This window comes from Malus sylvestris, chromosome 11 (assembly GCF_916048215.2).
Source record: "Malus sylvestris chromosome 11, drMalSylv7.2, whole genome shotgun sequence".
NCBI classification, from domain to species: Eukaryota; Viridiplantae; Streptophyta; class Magnoliopsida; order Rosales; family Rosaceae; genus Malus; species Malus sylvestris.
The window spans coordinates 37,145,983-37,167,815 of NC_062270.1; the positions used below are offsets into that span (position 1 = coordinate 37,145,983).

Genomic DNA, 21,833 nt, shown 5'->3' on the forward strand with positions numbered 1-21,833 from the left:
AAACTTTTTTACGGTTATAAACAAAAAATCAAGATTTAATGGTTATTTGAACTCCGATTTTGATGATTTTTTTACATCTACACTCCTTGATCCTATATAAATACAATGAACTAATTCGATCGTCAATTTAAAATATTCACACAAATGGACCACAAAAACACTTTGCGCGACGCAATTGTTCGTCGCACAAACAACATTTGTGTGACGCATTGGTTGGTTCGTCGCGCAAACAGTCTTTGCGTAATGCATTGGTTCGTGCGTCGCACAAAGTATGTTTACGCAACCAATTGTGATGTCGCGCAAGTTATATTTTTTCTTTAAAAAATTATTTTAAAATTGAATGAAAATGTGACTTTACTCCCTTCAAATTCATTTTTTTTTACATAAAACACAATAATATATTTTTCTAACAAAAACCTGATCCGAACTACAATAATAAATTTAAAGCTACTTAATAAATATATATACCATTCAATTTCTTAAGTGTTATAACAAAATAAATAAATTTAAACTACTTAATAAATATATATATCCTTGAACTTGATAGGATACGCATTTTATGAAACTAGTTTTAATGATCCAACCCTTAAACTTGTTTGTATATACTTCGATATCGCATACGCCAAAAATCGTAAAAAACAAACATACAGAGATCAAGTAACGGGACAAAACTTTTCGACAGTTATAAACAAAAAATCATGATTTAACTGTTATTTTAACTTCGATTTTGATGATTTTTTTATAGCTACACTCCTTAATCCTATATGAATACAATGAACAAATTCGATCTTCAATTTAAAATATTTACACTAGTGGATACCACAAAATTTTATGGAAGAAATAATTTAGTTTTGGAACCATTCATTAAGGTTTGAAAAAGGTCACGTTGCGCGACAAAGACTATCATCACACAAAACAGCTTTGCGCGACGAAGGTGCACTTATGTTGTGCAAAACAATTTTGCGTGACCAAGTCTGTCCAATCCCAAGTACCAAACGGTACCTAATGGATTACACCAATACTATCACCTCACCACATGTCTCGCAACGGATTTGGCCCAAACTAAATCGCCTCACACAAGTAATATGCTTTAATGGATTATGTTTGTACCATACTTGACCAATCCCGAAACTACTGAGCACCGGTCAACGTTATACCGTCAAGGACCCAGAAGAGTTTCCCTCCAACCATGAGACCAATCACAGCGCGACACGTGTCGACATCAAAAGCCAATCATAGAGCGACACGTGTCAACATCAGAGGCTAATCACAACACGACACGTGTCAATGTCAAAACAAAGCTAGAAACTCTCTTCTATAAAAAGAGATCATTCTCCCACAATATTCCCGAATGTCATTTGTACTAAATCATTCACTAGTACTTACTAAAAGAGAGCTTGAACCTATGTACTTGTGTAAACCCTTCACAATTAATGAGAACTCCTCTACTCCGTGGACGTAGCCAATCTGGGTGAACCACGTACATCTTGTGTTTGCTTCCATGTCTCTATCCATTTGCATACTTATCCACACTAGTGACCGGAGCAATCTAGCGAAGGTCACAAACTTGACACTTTCTGTTGTACCAAAGTCCTCACTGATTTTGTGCATCAACATTTGGTGTCGTCTGTGGGAACGACACTTATTCCCATTCTCTTCAGCTTTGTTAAGCTGGTTTCCACCATTCCTACACTCTCTTTTGACCAGGCATCCCTTTCCAACATGGGGAGCAAATGAACCCGCAGGACACATAATGATACCCCTCTTGCACTTGGTGTGAAGCAACAAAAGAATTAGCAAAAGAAGTTTGCTCTTCAGGTTAAAGTCGATGAGCTGGAGGCTCAGAATAACAAGATAGCGATGAAGAATGAGATCCTTCAAAAGCAGTATGATAAGGTCTTCGAGATGATCCATGAGGCTAGATATACTAAAACACACGAGCTCATCACCCCTGTGGAAGTCAACCATCAACTGGGTGCCCCCCAACACGGTTGCCCTTGACATGGGTATCCCTGTTGAGGAGCAAGCTACTCATCGAAATGGCGACCAACATGAAACTTCTCTCAACCCGAAGCAGGAAGAGTGGAGGAAGGAACCTCCTTACAGAAGGAGTGGAAGGATCAAAAGCCGTCTTTCGCAACTGTCGAGACTTCCTAAAGCAACGTTGAGACAATCTCATCCATGTAAGCTCGAAGATCAATGACCTAAGGGTCTCTGAAAGATTCGGTCCCCTCCTATGTCCCAGGCCAGCTACCAATTTGGGGAAGGGGAAACAAGTCCTAGAGGAACACGAAGGTATAGGGGACTCAGAGATGTTCCGACAGACATACCTTGAAAGTCAGTACGGCAAGTCCAGGGAAAAATCACATGCTCTTGATCAAACCTTCCAACTTCCAAGAGGAGATGAAGATTTACGAAAGAAAGCTCCAGTGGTACATGACTCCACTCAAGACCCTCTTGTCCTACAACTCCTTAAGGAAGTAAACAAGTTGAAGGCCGAATGACAAGCTGAGATACCTGATTGGAACTAACCTAGGCTTGGCCCTCTTACAAGGAGGATCCTCGACACCCCCTCCAAGCAAAGACAAAGCAGAAGCTTGGCTTGCAACTCTATACTGGAAATGAGGACTCGATTGAACACCTTAACCTTTTTGGGTCCACCATGGCATACCAGATGCACACCGACAAAGAATGATGTCTTCTTTTCCCTTCCACCCTCTCTGGCGGAGCTCTAAACTGGTATTGTCGTCTTTCACTTGAGACAGTAGACTCATTTGAGGAACTGAGGAAACTGTTTGTCTCTCAACACATCTTTCAGACCAATCGTTTGCATTCTGCGGATGACTTGTACACTATTCGCCAGAAGCTGGACGAGTCACTATGAGAGTATACTGGTCGCTTTATCCATGAATATTCTCGCTGCGCTGAGGCAGATGACAAGACCACCCTCAAGGCCTTCATGGCAGGCCTACGTGATTGTTTCTTCAAGTACATGATCAATGCCAACACTTGGAACACTTACTCTGAGGTGATGGCACAGGCTTACAACCATGCCTCCGCCGAGGCAAGGACATATCAAAGGAAACCCCCCACAACCACCCCTTATCAGCAAGTTGGTAGTGGAAACCAGATCCAACCAAATGAGAAGACCTCGACCTTCCAAATGGCAACGGTGCCTCCCCCTGCCTTACTTAATACTTCGCCAAGTCAACAGACATATCAATCTCAGGGCAAAAGGAAAGATTTCTATCCTCACCAGTCTCATTTTAGTAAAAGGAGTAAGGGACACTATCGCGATAACCAAGGGTATCGCCACGATAATGCCCGTCCCCAGGCAATCAACACAGTGGGCCAAGCACTTGTCAGGACAGGCCCTACCCCGAGGTATGAGACATACACACCTTTGAACGCCACATGCATGGCCATTTACCCCAGCATAGCACAACTGATACCGAAGCCAATGCCGAGGCAGTCGGGTTACAAGCCCACGAAGAACACGGGCACATTTTGCTGCTACCACGAGCATAACGGCCATGATGGCGAAAAGTGTATCACCCTTCGGGATCATATTGAAGCTTTGGCGTATGAAGGAAAAATTGATCGATTCCTCATTCACCCTTCAAGGGATAACCGTAACCAACACCAAGTGAATGTGATATATTCCATAAATGGCGGCATACCCATATCTGAATCTTCCAATAGAGCCATGAAAAACAGTGAACGAACTTTAAGGCCTGGCCACCAAGTGTTTCACGTGAAAGACATCAGGGGAGGCAAGTATCAAAAGCCTAACTGGGATCCAATATGTTTTTACCCTGAGGAAGAAAGATGTATCATCTACCCTCACAACGACCCATTGATCGTGGAGGCTCACATAGCCAACTTTGAAGTAAGATGAATCTTGGTAGACACGAGGGTTTCAGTCAATATCATGTTTGCTGAAGCTTTCAGGGCATTTAATGTAGCTGAACACTTGCTCAATCGCTCGATTTCTCCTCTGATAAGCTTATCCGGTGATATCGTGCAACTTATAGAGAGCATATACTTACCTTTCACCATTGGTACAGGCCCTTACACAGCTACCATTACCACTAACTTTCTGGTAGTTGATTGCCCAACGGCATACAATGTCATCTTTGGACGCACAGGCATTAATGATCTCAAGGCCATGGTATCCACACATATGTTGTTGATGAAATTTCCAACCCCTTATGGTAATGGTTACATCATAGAAGATCAACTTAGTGCACGATCATGTTACAACACATCGGTTAAGTAACAACACCTTCTTGTGCCCAAGGAAACCTTTTTTATACATGACCAAGTCATAAAGACAAGCCCGGACGAAGCCAACTTGGATCTTCACGGTGGCAACAGTCAACCCGATGATCCTCGAGATGACTCTTTCACCCAGCAAGCACAACCCTCTGAAAAGCTGGAGAAGGTTTCTATATCAAAAGATTATCCAGATCGCATGGTGAAGATTAGCACCACCTGTCACCACCCATTCGGTTGGCATTGATCTCTTTTTTGCAAGAGAACACTGAGGTCTTCGCCTGGTCATACGAGGACATGCCAGGCATCTCTCCGGATATCATATGTCATCGCTTGAGTATTGACCCCAAGACCAAGCCGGTGCGATAGAAGCGATGATCTTATGACGTTAAACGATACGAAGCAATGAAGGCAGAAGTTGAAAAACTCAAAGGCATAGGCTTCGTCCGCGAAGTCAATTACCCAACATAGGTAGCAAATGTGGTTCTTGTTAAGAAAAATCCGACCAAAGAAAGTCTCTTACTCCAAAAGGTCTTGTGGAGAATGTGTGTCAACTACACCGACCTAAACAAAGGATGCCCGAATGATAGCTTTCCTCTTCCTCTCATTGACAGACTTATAGACTCTACGGCAAGGTGTAAACTCCTGAGCTTCATGGATGCTTACTCAGGATATAACCAAATCCGCATGAACCCTCCGGACCAAAAACACACAGCCTTCACTACTGACAGGGGACTATATTGCTATAATGTCATGCCCTTCGGCCTAAAGAATGCAAGAGCAACTTATCAGAGACTAGTTAATTCAATGTTCGCCAAACAGATTGGGAAGAGCATGGAAGTTTACGTTGATGATATGCTAGTCAAAAGCAAACATGCTGACCAACACATTGCTAACCTATATGAAACTTTCACCATTCTGAAAAGGTATCGAATGAGGTTGAACCCCAACAAATGTGCCTTCGGCGTAGGCTCTGGCAAATTCTTAGGCTTCATGATAAGCCAACGAGACATTGAGGCTAATCCCGAGAAGATCAAAGCAATCCTTGATATGAAGGAATCGGTAACTTCAAAAAATATTCAAAACCTTACTGGAAAGGTGGCAGCCTTAACTAGGTTCATCTTTAAGGCCATAGACAGATGTGCTCATTTCTTCAAAACACTTAAGGGAAGCAAGAAGTACATTACATGGACTGATGAATATGCCAAGACATTCAAGAACCTCAAAGATTACATGAGTAAAGCCCCTCTACTTTCCAAACCTGAGGTTAGTGACACTCTCATTATCTATCTGTCGGTATCGATTTCAGCAGTAAGTTCCGTTCTCATTCAAAAGGATGGTAATGTCGAACGGCCTGTCTACTACACTAGCAAGGCCTTACAAGATGCAGAGACACGATATTCCAACATTGAGAAATTGGCTCTAGCATTGGTCATGTCTGCTCGAAAACTTCGCATTTACTTCCAAGCATACTTCATCATCATGCTTACCAATCATCATCTTCGACAGATACTCCAAAGTCCTGACACTCCTATGATTAGCCATTGGCCCTTCGCCCAATGGGGACTTGATTTGATCGGTCCAATGCCTGCAGGGAAGGGTAAGGTCCGCTATGCAATCGTTACAGTTGACTACTTCACAAAGTGGGCTGAAGTAGAACCCTTGGCAACCATTACTGAGGCAAAAATAGAAGACTTTGTATGGAAAAACATCCTTTGTAGATTTGGCATTCCCAATGCGATAGTCACTGACAACGGGCGACAGTTCGACAACAATAAGTTCAGGATGTTATGCTCTAAGTTCAACATCAACTTATGTTTTACCTCCCCAACTCATCCCCAGTCTAATGGACAAGTTGAAGCCATCAACAAAATAATCAAGCGAACTTTGAAAACTAGCTTGGACAAGGCTAAAGGTTGTTGGCCAGAATTTGTACCCCAAGTTATTTGGTCATACTGCACTTCGTATCGGACATCAACAGGAGAAACCTCATTCTCACTTGCCTTTGGTGCAGAGGTAGTTGTCCCAGTTGAGCTTGAGCAAGCAACATTCCGAGTCCAGAACTAAGTGCAAAGTGAAAATGACAAACAACTTACCCTCAACTTAGATCTAGTTAAGGAACACAAAAACAAGGCTCACTTGAGGAATGTCGCCTACAAGCAACGCATTTCCAACTTCTATGACTCAAGGGTCAAACCTCGTTCTTTTAAAGTGGGGGACTGGGTATTAAAGAAAAGATTACTCTGCGACAGAGTCCCGAGTGAAGGAACACTTAGTCCAAACTATGATGGACCGTTTGAAGTTGTTGGCATCAGTCGCCCTGGCTCCTACAAGCTTAAAAGCTCCGATGGCAAGACCCTTAGCCATCTATGGAACGCTGATCACTTGAAGTACTATTACAAGTAAACTCACATTGTACAAGTGTTAAGCTTCAGCTGTTCGGCATCCTATGTAACGAAGACTATTTGGCATAAATTCAATAAAGAGGTGATTTAGACAACTCGGTCCTAATCGTCCTACATTCGTAGCAATGGAACACTCGGGTTCAAAGCTTCAACATGAAAGCTTCCAACATGAAACAAAGTCTATGTCAACAAAACTATACAAATAAACGAACAGCTTCATAGTATATTCGTTCAATCATACATTCTAACACATTCATACATAAGCCAACTGTGCTTCGAAAGGGTTCAACATACTTTATGTCATTCGACACTTGCTACAATGTGCCTCGACACCTTGCCCTTATTCTCACTAACCAAGTGATGAAATGTGAAGAATGAACTCATCTTCATGCCACCAACCAGGTGATGAAATGTACAACTTGTACTCTCCTTCATGCCACAAACTAGGTGATGAAATATACAATCCGTACTCTAATATCATTTGGCAACTTGCCACTCATGCCACCAACCAGGTGAAGAAGGAACTCATCTTCATGCCACCAACCAGGTGATGAAATGTACAACCCGTACTCTCCTTCATGCCACCAATCAGGTGATGAAATGTACAACTCGTACTCTAATATCATTTGGCAACTTGCCACTCATGCCACCAACCTGGTGAAGAAGGAATTCATCTTCATGTCATCAACCAGGTGATGAAATGTACAACCCGTACTCTCCTTCATGCCACCAACTAGGTGATGAAATGTACAACTCGTACTCTAGTATCATTTGGCAACTTGCCATTCATGCCACCAACCAGGTGAAAAAGGAACTCATCCTCGTGCCACCAACCAGGTGATGAAATGTGATGAAAGGTGATGAAGGAACTCACCTTCGTACCACCAACCAAGTGATGAAAGCAACTCACCATTCATTCCACCTACCTGAAGATGAGTGGTACAACTTATACATGTGAACTCCTAACATTCACAAATAATCAAAAACCATCAAGCCTAACAACTCAACTAGGGGAACTCTTATGCCCAACAAGAGTTATAGTCACCAACAAAGTCTTATTGCAAGCCAACAACAACTTTAATGCATGGCATACGAAGATCAAGCTATTCAGCCCTCTTGCATCTGCTTCAGACATTTCCCCTCTATAACAATGCAAACACTACAACTCGTAGAAAGCTTCACACACTCTTGATCAAGACAGTGTGAAGCAAAACCAATTTATGGTGCCAACAAGAGCTTCATCAATGAAGGGCAACCACAATTCTCAAAAGCTTCACACACTCTTGAACAAGATAGTGTGAAGCAAAACCAATTTATGGTGCCAACAAGAGCTTCATCAAAGGAATTCAACCACAATTCTCAAAAGCTTCACACACTCTTGATCAAGACAGTGTGAAGCAAAACCAATTTATGGTGCCAACAAGAGCTTCATCAATGAATGGCAACCACAATTCTCAAAAGCTTCACACACTCTTGATCAAGACAGTGTGAAGCAAAACCAATTTATGGTGCCAACAAGAGCTTCATCAAAGGAGTTCAAACACAATTCTAAAAAGTTTCACACACTCTTGATCAAGACAGTGTGAAGCAAAACCAATTTATGGTGCCAACAAGAGCTTCATCAATGGAGGGCAACCATAATTCTCAAAAGCTTCACACTCTTGATCAAGACAGTGTGAAGCAAAACCAATTTATGGTGCCAACAAAAGTTTCATCAATAAAGGGCAACTACAACTCGTAGAAAGCTTCACACACTCTTGATCAAGACTGTTCAAAGCAAATTCAATTTATATGGTTCATCCAAACCTTCGACGACTACAAGGTATGGCTTGCATCACAATCTCTTACTCAATAGTGTGGAAGCAAAATTTGTATATGTTGTCTCTCCCACATTTTCAAATTTCTAGTTTCCCAAAAAAAAAAAATTAGGAAATTTAACAAAGCTTCATCAATGGAGGACAACTACAAATTCTCAAAAACTTCACACTATCTTGATCAAGATAGTGTGAAGCAAAATCAATTCATGGTACCCAACAAAAGCTTCACCTACAAAGCTTCAACACAAAAGATTCACCTACAAAAGCTTCACCCACAAAAGCTTCACCCATAAAAGCTTGACCCACAAAAGCTTCACTTACAAAAGCTTCACACACTCTTGATCAAGATAGTGTGAAGCAAAATCAATTCATGGTACCCAACAAAACTTCAACTTCAAAGCTTCACCTACAAAGCTTCACCTACAAAGCTTCAACACCAAAGCTTCACCTACAAAGCCTAAAATATATATATATATTCGGAAATTCGAAAATTTGAAAATTCAAAAATTCGGAAATTCAAAAATTCAAAAAATCGAAAAGAAAAAAAAAATTTGCCTAAGCTTTCTCTTTTTTGGGCCTAACAACTTTCATAACAAATATATATGAATGAGGAGTTTTGGGCTACCACTTAGAAACGAAAATGGTGAAGTTTTGTTACTTTAGAAACTTGGCTACTAGCAAGACACCTCATTCGTCAACTCCCTTGACCGGAGACTTGGGGGACTCCTACCATATGCTACTACACCTTGATACTCAGAAGTCTCACGACCACTCAGTGACTTGGATTTTTCAAGTCTCCAACCGAGAAGTTTTCCTCACTCGGGAAATTAAGGGAACACTACTTCAATCTACATGCTTCACTCACAAAGTTTCAACATACAAGCTTCAACAAAAGAAAAAATTCAAAGAACTTAGTGAAGAAGGCTTTGGTGTATTTAACAGAATACGTTGAAATGAAGCAAAACTTATTTATTGATATCTCCGATAAGTTACAAATATGTACATATATATGAGTCAAAATGAACAAACAAGAGGGAGCCTTCACAAAGGTTGCTTATGAGAAGTCTCAACAGTCGGCAGGGCCCCAGAAAGAGAAAGCACCGAAAGGTGATCATTCGGAGCCTCAGTACTGGACAGAACCCCAGAATGAGGAGGCATCGGAGGTTGATCATTTGGAGATTCATTACGCAGTACAGCCCTAGAAGACGAAGACAATAAATGCCTTTGGAACAAACCCACAAACCTCTGATGATCAAGTAAAATCCGACCATCAGATTCCTGCAGCTGGTCAAGCTTCCTCTTCATGTTTGTAGCATAGTCTTGTGCGAGCCTATGCAACTGTTTATTTTCATGCTTGAGCCCTCTGATCTCCTGTTTGAGACTTATCACTTCAACCGCCAATGATTCAACTTGGCGGATTCGAGCAAATAGGCGTTGAGCCATATTAGACACAGAACCTGCACTCTGAACACTGAAAGCCAGAGAATCCTTAACAGCCAACTCATCAGACTGTTTGGAAAGTAGTCTGTTATCTTTGGGAGTGAAAACGTTCCTGACCACCACCGCAGCAGTCATATCATTTTTCATCACAGAGTCCCCAACGGTAAAAGAACCAGTAGGGGATAAGAAAGATGGGTGCCCTATATTGTCTTGAGGAGGCATGGCTACCTCTTCACCAAAGTTCAAGTCAAAACGACGGTCGGATGGGCCATACATTTTTAGAAATGATGAAGGAGAAATGAGGTGCAATAAATCTCTGAAGTACAAAAATAAGGGGAAAATTTCTACAAGAAATAACTCTCTGAATGTATTTCTTGCACACAATTGGTGCCCCTATAAAAGAAAGGGCAACAGGGTCGTTGGTTCAAAAATCAAAGAGGCACCACTCTCTAGATTTCGAGAAACAGATTTTCCTGAGTAAAATATGTCGACAATCTCCACACGTAACATCAGCTCTTCGGGTACCACAGATAACTTTGCCAAAGATCTCTGACAAAGTTTAGACACATAAATTTTGAAGGTTCAACTACCCTACTATTACCTACAAAGGTAAAGGAACAGCGCCACTGCTTGATAACTGGAAAGTCCCTATGTGTGTCAACCTCTGTGCTCCGTGACAAGGCAGACTGGCAAAAATGCCCAACATTTACTCACATTCGAGAAAACACTCCCAACAAGATTGCTTGCTCAAAAATCGAAAAGGCACCGCCCTTCGAATCTTGAGAGCTAGACACCCAACATGATTACTTTCTCAAAAATCGAAGAGGCACCGCTCTCCAAATCTCAAGATCCAGAGTCCCAACAGGATTGCTTTCTCAAAAATCGAAGAGGCACCGTTCTCCGAATCTCGAGAGCCAAATCCCCAACAGGATTACTTTCTAAAAAATCGAAGAGGCACCGCTCTTCAAATCTCAAGAGCCAGACTCCCAATATGATTGCTTTCTCAAAAATCGAAGATGCACCGTTCTCTGAATCTCAAGAGCCAGATCCCTACCATGATTGCTTGTTCAAAAATCGAAAAGGCACCGCTCTCCGAACTTCGAGAGCCAGATTTCCTTGGATAAAGCTTGTTTGCAATCTTCACACACAACATCAGCTTTCTAGATACCACAGACCACTTTTTCAAAGTGCTCTGACAAAGTTAAAACACGTGAATCTTGCAGCTCCCACTACATTGCTATGACCGATAAGGGTAAAGGAACAGGGTTACCACTCGCTGTTGGGATAATTCCAATATATGTCGACCTCCAGCGTTACCACCCCTGGATGGAGGAAAAGTACTTCCATAGAAGATGTCACATCTACCTATGAGACAGATAAGACAAGTGAAAACGATACCATACTTCGGTACTTAGAAGTTTCGTGATTACTCAGCAGCTTGGATCTTGCAAGTCCCCAACCGAGGAGCTTCCCTCACTCGAGAACTTAGGGGAGCACTGTTTGTACCATACTTGACCAATCCCAAAACTACTGAGCACCAGTCAACGTTATACCGTCAAGGACCCAGAAGAGTTTCCCTCTAACCAGGAGGTCAATCACAGCACGACACGTGTCGACATCAGAAGCCAATAATAATGCGACACGTGTCAACATCAGAAGCCAATCATAACACGACACGTGTCAATGTCAAAATAAAGCTAGAAACTCTCTTCTATAAAAGGAGATCATTCTCCCACAATATTCCCGAATGTTATTTGTACTAAATCATTCAATAGTACTCACTAAAGGAGATCTTGAGCTTATGTATTTGTGTAAACCCTTCACGATTAATGAGAACTCCTCTACTCCGTGGACGTAGCCAATCTAGGTGAACCATGTACATCTTGTGTTTGCTTCCTTGTCTCTATCCATTTGTATACTTATCCACACTAGTGACCGGAGCAATCTAGCGAAGGTCACAAACTTGACACTTTCTGTTGTACCAAAATCCTTACTGATTTTGTGCATCAACAGATTACGCTTATACTATCACCTCATCACTTGTCATGCAATGAATTTGACCCAAACTAAATTTGAGCAGGTGACACTTTATTTTACTTTTAAGAGCAAAAACAAATACTTCCCGTTCTCCCAAATTGAAATAAACAAATTATTACCGTTTCCGACAAATAACCTGAAAATGAAATTACAAAGGTTCCAAAATCCAAAATAAAGGTAGAAAACATCTAATGTACACAATTTTGTCAAAATAGCTACAAAACTTCTAATGTTTTCTAAAATGAACAAAAATATTGTACAGCTCTTCAAATATACACCAAAACATATGTCAACTTCTCACCCAAGCTGTTGAAACGGAAGGGAAAAATGGTGAGTTGCAAAGCTCAGTAAGCAACATTATCTTAAATGAAATTATTCGAATGCATAGTCAAAGGAGATGGATTTAAGAGCTGCAATACAATGGACACAAGAATCCAATGAATTAATAACAATACAAATAGCTTCTGTAATTCCTCATCAGTAAATCCAATGAGGCTTTATTCACATGGTGATTACATGACTTTATCCAACTGATCAGAGGTCCAGACTCCTTCACAAAGAAGGCATAAACACTATGATTCAGACGAACTGAACCAACCACAAGTTTAAATGTTATTCGACGTATGACTACAAAAATGGGTTGAGAGAAGAAAATTGTGTTAATAACAAGGAGACAACTTTCTTTAAGCAGGTGATGGAAGGTTACTTCCGCTGTGGTTTTGCTTGCCAAAAAATGGCTGCTTACTTCGCTTTAAGAAAAGTGAAAACTTGTCTATTGAAACCGGTTTGTATGGATGAGTTGTATGTATGAGTTGTCATCCTCACCATAGCTTGTCATTCACCTTACATCAACCTTTCTTAGTTGCTAGTAAAAGCTTCTTTACTTGTGATTTGGTTTTTGCTTTTCCACTTGTTAGGGCAGATTTTAGGGATTGTGTTTGTGTAGTTATCCTACAATCTATTGTAGCTTTCTTTTGGCTCTCTATAAGAGTTGCCTTCACTCTCTTGTAATCTTCATAATGAAATATACAACAAATATTGAAACCAAAACTCAACATGGTATCAGAGCAAGAACCATAGGGTCTTGACTCTGTTCATTTTTTTTACTTCTTCATTTGCTCATTATCGATAAAGATGGTAGAAGAAAATGTGTCTAGTGCCGACAATGCCTCATCCTTTTCCCCAAACTTAACCCAAGGGGTTGAGAACAATCCAAATCAACGACTCTTCTCGGTGCTACTGAACGAGTTCAACTACCTTTCTTGGTCAAGAGCTGTGTCACTTGCTCTAGAAGGAAGATCGAAGCTAGGGTTTATCAATGGAAGCTCTGAGCCCCCAGAATCCACTTCACCCAACTTACGATGCATGGCATGCTACTGATCAGCTAGTCATGTCCTAGTTACTTGACTCCATGAAGCCAAAACTGTCTGAGTTTTTCAGCTACTCAGAGTCTTCCCTTCTCCTATGGGAGTCTGTCAAAGATATGTATGGCAGCCAAAATAACTCAGTTCGCATCTTTCAACTGAAGAAGAGTGTGGCTAGTTTAAAGCAAGGTAATCACTCATTTGTTCAACACCTTGGAAGTATGAAATCCATATGGAATGAACTCGATATGTATCGTCCACACACGACTGATTCCTCTGTGCTACTGAAGAAGGCTGATGAAGACAAGGTGTTTCAACTCTTAGCAAGCTTGGGAGCGGAGTATGAAGACTTGCGTAGTCACTTGTTAATGACTCAAGAGCTGCCCTTTTTTACCAGTGTGTGTCATGCAGTCCAGAAAGAGGAAACTTGACGAAGAGTGATGAATGTTGAGCCCAAATCCAACTCTAAAGCTAGGGTTTTCACGACAAATCACAAAGCAACTGGTGATAGGGTGCTTGGCAAGAAAGCAGACTGGAAATGTTCTTATTGCAACATGAATGGACATTTGAGAGAAAAATGTTGGATTCTTCATTCGGAGTTAAAGCCTAAGTTTGATAGGGAAGGCAGGATAATCAAAGATGGGAAGGGTGGAGTCACTCCAAAAGCATTTCATTCAGTTTGTTCCTCAACTGATGGGATGGCCAATTTCTCAACAAATCATGTGTCTTTGATCAACGAGTTTGTTGTTTTTTCTTCAAAAGAAGCAAGGAAGCATTGAACCTGATGAAATGACACCTGAAAACCCTACTGCAATGCTAGGGAAATTTGCTGGATTCTTGTCTGACTCAGAGAACACATCGAAAGGCAATATTCCAGGTATTATCAGTGCCATTTCCACTGCTCTTAATGCAAATGTTACACATGATTTTTGGATTATTGACTCTGGTGCCACTGATCATATAACTAATAAACCCTCTAGTCTCCACGATTTTCAAAGAACTATTGATCCAATTCATGTATCTGTTGCAAATGGGAAAGGGAAACCTATTCTAGGGAAATGAAAGATTAGATTGCTAAGTGAGCATATTGATTCCACTGCTCTCTATGTACCTTCTTTTCTTTTTCAGCTCTTGTCAATAGGAAAAATCACAAAAACCTTAGACTGTCTTGCCATATTTTCCCCTCACAATGTTGTGTTTCAGGACCGAGTTACTCAGAAGAAGATTGGTGAAGGGTTCTTCTTGAATGGAATCTACTATCTCTTAAAGGAGTCCAATTTTGTCAAAAAGCTCAGTGTCAACTTAAGTCAAGTTCAGGAACACCAACTTTGGCATCAACGCCTTGCCCATCCCTCAGAACATGTGATGACCAAGTTATTTCCCTTTTTTTGTAAAAACACACTGGAGTGTGAAACTTGTCAAATGTCAAAAGCCACTAGACTTCCTTTTGTTTCCTCTAATTCTAGAACTAGTAAACTTTTTGAGCTTGTTCACTCTGATATTTGGGGCCCTTTTCGTGTAGAATCCTTTGATGGGTATAGATATTATGTTACATTTATTGATGACTATTTTAGAGTAACCTGGTTGTATCTTTTAAAACTTAAAAGTGATTTGTTTGATGCTTTTAAGGACTTTCACAACCTAATCACCAATCAATTTTCATCTAAGTTATATATGTTAAGATCAGATAATGGTACCAAGTACACTTCCAATAACATGAGTAATTACTTGAGCAATCATGGCATTTTGCATCAAACTAGCTGTGTTTGTACACCACAACAAAATGGTGTGGCAGAGAGAAGAATCGAGACTTATTGGAGAAGATTCGATCACTTATTATCCAAATGAATGTTCCTAAGAAATTTTGGTCTCAAGCCCTGCTTACTGCCACGTACATCATTAATAGACTGCCAACTCGGGTGTTGAATACTAAATCTCCTTTTGAAGTCATGAAGGGCAGGCTTATAAACTTGTCTCACCTCAGGACCTTTGGTTGTACTTGTTATGTGCACATTCAAGCTCTCTATCGTGACAAACTCGACCCTCGAGCTGCTAAATATGTGTTTATGGGATACGCCAGTTCTCAAAAGGGTTACAAAGTGTACAACCCTAACAAGGGGAAGCTGGCAGTCTCTAGAGATGTGCGATTTGATGAATATTCACCTTATTTCCACAAAGGGTTGGAGACTAATGTTAATATGGAAGATCTTATGGACCTATTTCCACTACCTATTCCAGCAGAAATTCATGAAGTCACTCCTACTTATATCAGCACTAATAATTCTCAACTCACTGAGAGTGTAATTGATGCAATGCCAAGCTCTTCTGGACCATCAGAAGCTCAACCAAATCAGCAAGCTATAAGTGCACCAAGAAGAAATCCTACAAGAGATAGACATCCACCAGTGGGGTTACAAGAGTATGTTACTAACATTGCAAGGAATCCTATCTCTGCAGCCATTTCTTGTCACAGATTCTCATCTTCTCATACTTCTTTCCTTAACAAATTGTCCCACACTTTCGAACCAAGGAATTTTCATGAAGCCACATGCATGCCTGAGTGGCAAGATGCTATGACTAAAAAGCTTCAAGCTCTGAATGACAACCAGACATGGGGTGTGGTGGATCTTCCAAATGGAAAGAAGGTCATGGGAAGTAGGTGGATATATAAGACCAAATTCAACTCCAATGGAAGCATTGAAAGACACAAAGCACGGTTAGTAGCTCAAGGTTTTACTCAAACCTATGGCATTGACTATAAGGAGACATTTGCTCCTGTTGCCAAAATGAACACAGTGAGGGTATTGTTGTCTGTGGCAGTCAATAATGCATGGTCCTTATTCCAAATGGATGTGAAGAATGCATTTCTTCATGGGGATCTTGAAGAAGAAGTGTACATGAAGTTGCCTCCTGGTCATCCAAGAGAAAATGAACCTAACAAGGTCTGCAGACTTCATAAAGCCATATATGGTCTCAAACAGTCCCCTCGAGTTTGGTATTCGAATCTTAGTTCAGTCCTTGAAGCTGCAAGGTTCAAAATGAGTCATGCTGACTCTTCTTTGTTTGTTCAAAGTAGTATTGTTGGCAAATTGGTTGTGCTTATATATGTTGACGACCTAATTATTACAGGTGACAATATAAGTGAGATCAAGACGCTTAAGCAGTCACTTCACCAAAAATTTGTCATTAAAGACTTAGGGCCCTTGAAATACTTTTTTGGAATTGAGGTGGCTACCTCTTCAAAAGGATTGTTCTTGAATCAAAGAAAGTATGTTCTCGATCTTCTAAATGAAGCTAACATGATGGAATGTAAACCAGCTCGGACACCCCTAGCTAGCAAACTTCAGTGGCATGAAAAAGATGAACCTCTCTCGGACCCTAGTGTTTATCAGCGAATGGTTGGGAAACTTATTTATCTCACCATTACTAGGCCTGATATCTCATATTACGTTAGCCTAGCCAGTCAGTTCATGCACTCTCCTACTCTAGTTCACTAGGAAATCGTTAAGAGAATACTTCGATATCTCAAGGGCTCAGTAGGAAGGGGGATAATTATGAAGAACAATGGATCAAATCACATCTTGGCCTACACAGATGCTGACTGGGCTGGAAATGCCCTTGATCGAAAATCCACAACAGGTTTTTGCACATTTGTTGGAGCGAACCTTGTCACTTGGAAGATCAAGAAACAAACTGTTATTGCTCGATCTAGTGCTGAAACTGAGTATAGGGCTATGGCAGCAACAACCTATGAACTCATATAGTTGAAAGGTCTTCTTTCCGAGCTTGGATTCATAAGCATGGTACCTATGTCCTTGTATTGTGATAACCAAGCTGCCATGCACATTGCCTCCAATCCAGTATTTCATTAAAGGACCAAACATATTGAAGTTAACTGCCATTATATTCGTGCTCAAGTTCAATCTAAGGTGATAGACACCGTGTTCACACGCAGCCACGATCAACTTGCTGATTTATTCACAAAAGCACTAGACTCTACTCAGTTTCAGCGTTTGTTGTGCAAGCTTGGATCAATCAATCCCCTTGATCCAGCTTGAGGGAGTGTATTGAAACCGGTTTGTATAGATGGGTTGTATGTATGAGTTGTCATCCTCACCATAGCTTGTCATTCACCTTACATCAACTTTTCTCCATAGCTTGTCATTCATCTTACATCAACCTTTCTCCATAGCTTGTCATTCACCAATCACTTTCCATAGCTTGTCATTCACCTTACATCAACCTTTCTTAGTTGCTTGTAAAAGCTTCTTTACTTGTAATTTGATTTTTGTTTTTCCACTTGTTAGGGCAGATTTTAGGGATTATGTTTGCGTAGTTATCCTACAATCTATTGTAGCTTTCTTTTGGCTCTCTATAAGAGTTGCCTTCACTCTCTTGTAATCTTCATAATGAAATATACAACAAATATTGAAACCAAAACTCAACATTGTCATGCCCCAACTTGCAAATAAGAACTATTTACGAATTAGGAAGTGAGCCATATATGATATATCTTAGCTATAAATTATTGATAATTAACAATAATATGAATGAGGAAATATCATCTTTACCATTTTAAACCAATCCCTTTCTACACTCTCTATTCCCTTTCTTCCACCGTTTGACCCATTTCAATTTTCTCTCTCTTTCTGTCCTGCCAAATATGACCAACGATCCTATTATCCCACCACCAAACCCCAAACATCTAACTAAATTCCCCCACTCTCTTTGTTTTTTAATTTGTATTCTCCCACATGCTACAAACCAGCCCCTCCTCCTCCCAACTCTTTCCTTTCAGTTTCCTTCTTCACTCTGACCCCTATATCTCACCTTCTCTCTTATCAACCCAAACCTCAACCCTTCTAATTATTCAACGCACACCGTCTGTGTAGCGGGGAAGCTTCTGCTGCTCATGGAGTGCATGCTGCAACTTCCCCAGCTGAGTATGGCGTAACGGCTGTTGCGTCGCAGTGGCATGGCATCGGCACATCGCAACGGAAAGACATTAATTACAGTCAATTGTTAAGTTCATTTATTCAAGCGAAAAGACATTGCTTTCACTTATTAAAGCCAAAAGACATAAGAGTCAATTGTTAATTCCATACTATGGCTAAAGCCATATGATTACTTGTATTGTGTGGGGTGCGCACATGTGTGACGTGTATGTATAATTGAAAGAATCCATGTCAATTTGCATGCGTTATCAGTTGTCTGCGAGTGTTGTTATCGGCAATGGTGGATCTAAAAAATAATATTAGGGGGTCAGTAAGAATAGTGCGCACAGCGCGCAAATTCTTTTTACCAGAAATAGCATGCATATCGTTATTTCATTGAGTCTTGGTAGGCCTAAAATCATTTGGAAAAATATATTACACACCGGTTAATGTATGCAAGGTGAAGCGCCCAAGGTATCCATGGACATTCACCAAGTCTTGGTAAGCCTGAAGTCAGTTAGAGGGCATATATGAAGCCAACTCTAATCTTCAAAAGGGCAGCATCCAAAGTATCCATAGACATTCACTGAAGTTCGGAAAGTTAGCACTCAAAATATCCATAGACATTTATTGAAGTTTGAGGGGTCAGCTAACCCCCCATACCCCTCAATGCATACGCGCACTGGTTATCGGCTATTTTATGTTTCAGAATTCGATGCTTGGAATTGTTCTAGCCGGTCAGCACTTCGGAAACCCTCTAACTGCAGTACCATGTACTGTTTCCAGCGTTTGTCATTCAATCTTGGGTAGTGCCTTGGCAGCGTATGTCGGAATTTCTTTCCGTACGTAGTAGCTATGGAACAGTTGGATTTGCACTTTTTGGTGCTGGTATGTGAATAAGTTGAACATATATTGGTGAGTTATACTTCTATTAGAGAGATTATGTAAATGTGGTATCAAAAATGTGATAAGTGTATCCACCATTTTCGTTCTTTTATTTTGCATATGATTGCCTCTATATCGGACAAGAAAAGTTACAAATAGTCCCATCCAAAAGATTGAATTGGGAAACAAGGGAGCAAGTACACAACTTTATTTACATCTACAAAGTTCAGATTGAAAGATTTCAATTTTCGGCTTATCGTCGTACACTAAAAAAAAGAACAAAAAAAAAACTCCAAGTCATTTTGAGGGAAAACTTATCTCAAATCGTAACCCAAAACCCAAGCCCAACAACAAAGCCGGACCTCTCACCCAAATACTTTTGGTACCAAAATTCCCCCAACCAAAAACTTAAATACCCCGCCAAATTCAAATATTGGCTACTAAAACCAAGGTTCTAAAAAACGTTAGGCGGTAGTCAGGTGGCGGGCTGGCTCCTAGCGGCTAGGTGGCTAGGCGGGGTCTAGGCGGGCGCCTAGGCGGATTTAGGTAAATTTCTTGTATATCTTATAAATAAATGCATATTGACACTTACAAAAAATTATACTTGTATGAAATCCATGAATAAGATAATAAAAAAATGATAAAATGCAAAAAGAGTATCCAACAAGTCCAAAATTTAAAAACATATTAAGCATATATGACATATAACCATAGTGAAGAGTATTGTAGGATGATAAATGTACAACAAGTTCACAATTTTAAACCACTTAGACTTAGATAGGATATTTTATTTTATTTTTTAATTTCATTAAAAAAATAAACCGTCTAGCCCTGCCTAGCCCGCCTAGAGCCAATCCGATTTTTCCAACCGATTTGCAAGAAAACGTCTCGACTCACCACCACCTAGGCCTTTTTTTAGAACATTGACTAAAACTCAAATGAAAATGAAGGCTCGTAACTTTCAAAGTTCCCACAACAAATCTAGTTCGTTCGTCTAATATTTCAATTCAAATCCCTAATCTCTAATCCCAAATCAAAACCTCAAAAGAGATCAAACTCTCTCAATCAATCTTCCCACCAAATCATTTTGCCCATTTTTATTTGCCCAACAACCAGACCAACAAATGGATCAGAGATTCCATGGCCCACCTCCTCTCAAGAGATTCAGACTCATGTAGCAGCAGGAGAAGGATGCCATTTTCTCCCCTTTGCACATTCCGAGGAAAAAATGAAAGGCGCTTAGGGACCAACTCGTTCTCCCTGACCTTGTTGCCTCCGCCGCTGCCATCTCACCTATTCCGTGCTTGCCAAGAAAAGGGTTTGGGCGTTTCAGCCTGATTTGTTCCCCAAAGAGCCCATTTCGACATTAGACCTTAATGTCAACTACAAGTTGGGTGGGAGCCGGAAGAAGAGGTGGTGGAGAAAATAGAGGAAGTGGAGGGTAAATCTGAAAATTGTTGCAATGAAAATATCGAGATTACCCAAGACCAAGAAGAGAAAAGCCAAGAAATTGCAGGGGATGAAGAATGCAATGAAGAAGAAGATGATGGGTTTTTTTGTGTGTTGTTTGTCAGAGCACAGATGGAGATCCATCGGATCCAATTGTGTTCTATGACGGGTGTGATATGATGGTTCATGTCTCCTACTATGGAAATCCCCTCGTAAAGGTATCTGAAAGGCGATTGGTTTATAGCCAAATGCGCATTTTTCAATGTGCATTCTCAATCCATTGAGTCATATTCTTGATGCTTGTGTCCTGTCAATTGATGGGTAATAGAGCCCACTGGAGACGGCAGGTAGGTTCACATTATGTACGAGCTTTATGTCATGGATAAAGAAAGTTAAGGTTCTACCATAAAACCAATTAGTAATACGAGGAATAGCCTAACTACTTATAAACTCATGCAATGTCTCTTCTCTCATCAATATAGGATTCACTCTCAACACGTCATTTTACGTGTGGCGAATTTTCAAGCCTAACACGTGAACAACACAACTCAAGTGACGTAGAGCAAGTGTGGCCGTTGGGCTTCACACATGGGCCAAACTGTTCTGATACTATGAAAAAAATTGAGGTTCCACCATAAAACCAATTGACAATATGAGAAGTAACTCAACTATCTTATAAGCACATGCAAGATCCCTCATCTCATCAATGTGGGATTCACTATCTACACTGGAAGTGTTATTCAAGGATCCTGAAGGTCGGGAAAGGATTAATTGCTCCAAGGTTTCGAAAAGGCGGTGGAAGGAGAGGTGTTATGTTTGTGAGAGTTCAAAGGGGTGTGCTATCCAGTGCTTTGAGCTTAAATGCCCTTTGGCATTTCATGTGAGTTGTGGGTTGAATGAGGATCTTTGTATCGAGTATAAGGATGGAATGAATAAGGGAGCTATTGCCACAAAATTTCATCACTTGAACATCTACTTGTACTGACTTGTAGACCCTTTGGTTGTGAAAACTTCATAGACAAGTAATAAGGGTCAGTTTGAAAGAAGCCTTCACCAATCATCTTCCCGGTAATTATGTCCTTTAAAATCACATTATGGGGTGAGAAAATTGCTAGGCAATTTAGTGTTTTGGTGATCCTTCCTACTGACATGAGAATAAAAGGAAAGAATGGAACATAAGGGACAATGGACTGAACTTTGTTTGGATATTAGCTTAATTTTCCCACT

The 21,833-nt window shown here is 40.5% G+C and overlaps 1 pseudogene; it reads left to right on the forward strand.

The window, feature by feature from the left end:
• Positions 1–19,698: 19,698 nt before the first annotated feature.
• Positions 19,699–21,195, forward strand: LOC126590040 (uncharacterized; annotated as a pseudogene).
• Positions 21,196–21,833: the final 638 nt, after the last annotated feature.